The sequence below is a fragment of the Ischnura elegans genome, chromosome 1 (genome assembly GCF_921293095.1).
Source record: "Ischnura elegans chromosome 1, ioIscEleg1.1, whole genome shotgun sequence".
NCBI classification, from domain to species: Eukaryota; Metazoa; Arthropoda; class Insecta; order Odonata; family Coenagrionidae; genus Ischnura; species Ischnura elegans.
The window spans coordinates 107,943,807-107,945,791 of record NC_060246.1 but is presented as its reverse complement, the minus strand read 5'-3'; the positions used below and the strand labels follow the sequence as shown (position 1 = coordinate 107,945,791).

General features: G+C 45.7%; 1 pseudogene; it reads right to left on the bottom strand.

Annotated features, from left to right (window-relative positions):
* Window positions 1-1,014: 1,014 nt before the first annotated feature.
* On the bottom strand, window positions 1,015-1,180 carry LOC124173763 (annotated as a pseudogene).
* Window positions 1,181-1,985: the final 805 nt, after the last annotated feature.

The window sequence follows — 1,985 nt, the reverse complement described above, 5'->3', positions numbered from 1 at the left end:
AAAGGAGACGCAGACTTCTCCACGTTTCCTGTGGACCTCTTCCAAAACATTTTGTAAAATAAAATTATGTTCATAACACCCTTCATGTGGGCCGAACCACTTCTGTCCATACTACACTCCTTTCTTAGCCATAAGGCCGAGGAGCCGGAAAAATTGTGCCCGGCTCTGCGCTAGGATCAGTGCATTGAATTTGATGCACTTTTCTGTAGTGTTACATTGTCCATCCTCTCCATCGATTTCTCAAACGATATTTGTTCTCTTGCCCGTTCATCGTCTTTTTGGTGCGTATTTTCTGATCCCGTGCTTCCGTCTAATTTTTTTCATTTTCTATAATTTTTCGAGTAATTCATTTTCACGTTTTGCAGTCCATTTCCTTGGCATCATTTCGTGATTTCATTCCGATTTTCGGATTTTTTTCTATTCCTTCCCCTTCTTCGAGTGTCCAATTTCTCTCCCGGTCACTCGGCACACGCATTGAAAAAAAAAGCAATCGCGTTTTCAGTCTACTCACACCCGGCCCAGTGTAACCGATACAGTGGTCTCGCCGAGGGTGTAGTGGACGGTGTCGCGTTTCGCACCCCCACCCCTTCCTGTTCCGGGTCAAGTGGTGGCCAGTGTGCCTTCATTTTTCTTTCGTTCGTTTCTTCCTCCCATTCCACTGCAGCAGACGCTGGTTTTCCATCGTTTCCTGAAATTAGTTTGCAGTCCACGAAATATTTTCAAAACATCATTTTTTTACACTTCGACATTTGCCGTCATCGTCTCTCTCCGAATTCGCTGCGAACGCGAGAGAGTGCCCGGAGCACTCCGGGATATTTTCCGGGGAATTTTTTCGCGATCGCGTGTCTCTCTCGTTTTTTCCCTGGCGTTCGTTCGCTTTCTCCGGCGGCAGGCGTAATTTTCGCGAGCACGAATCTCCGGACTTTGTCGATTTTTCGCGATAAGGGAATTTTTTAAATGAAACAAGGAAGAGAAACATTTGTTCTCATCAGCTTTTCTGATTTTTGGAACCTTTTATGTTGGGCCGATCCCGGCGGTACTGCAATACCGGGCCAACCCGCGGCAGGGATGGAGTACCCCGCCCATGTTCAAAAATCAGATTAATATTCTGGTCCAGCAATGCTGGACGTATCAGATATTAAGCTGATAAGAACAGATAAATTGCTTTTATTGAATATATTGCCATGTACAATGTAAGCTCAAAACATGAGATTGGTACAGATCCCCCCACCTTTCGTGGGGGGGGATGATACAAGAGGGCGACCCACCAAGTGTGGGCCGCCCTAGTAATGCCATGGAAGCTATTACAATTATTTTTGGCCCCTCACTTAGGGGCCACTTTTCACCGCCGGCCTCGAAGTGAGGCCGGTCGGGCAATGTTTTAGTTCAATGTTCATTTCACACACTCACTTCACTTCTTCATTCTTCATACTCATTCGTACCAGGGATAATAAATTCACACCATTCACTCATTTTATTTACATTGCATTCATTCCATACACACATGCGAGGCGACCACTTATACCCCGTGGCCGCCCGCTCTTTCATACCTGCGGCGTGGCCACTTATACGCTGTGGCCACGGACGCATTATTCTCCGCCGCGACGTTCTTCTGTCTTGTCTTCCCCGTCCGTCAGCGCCACAGATATATACAATAGATTGGCAATGGGAGTGGGGGGGGTGAAGCCATGCCTTTCTGCTGGCGGCCATGTTGCTTTCACCGACCTATGCGTTTGCGTAAGTAGGGAACTGGAGGAAAATTACATTGTGAAAGATAATGGCGCATTGATTACGGCTATGAACTATAGAAAACGTTGTCATTTTCGTTTAAGATGTATCCAATTAAAAAGAAAGGGACCGATCTTGACACTTGCGTGGTAAATTAACCAATCTTTGAGCGGAACATAACCGTGACGAAGTTATGAAATTGGTAATATAAGCTGAGCTAAGATTAATACTAATTCGGTTCCTGCTCAATATTATGG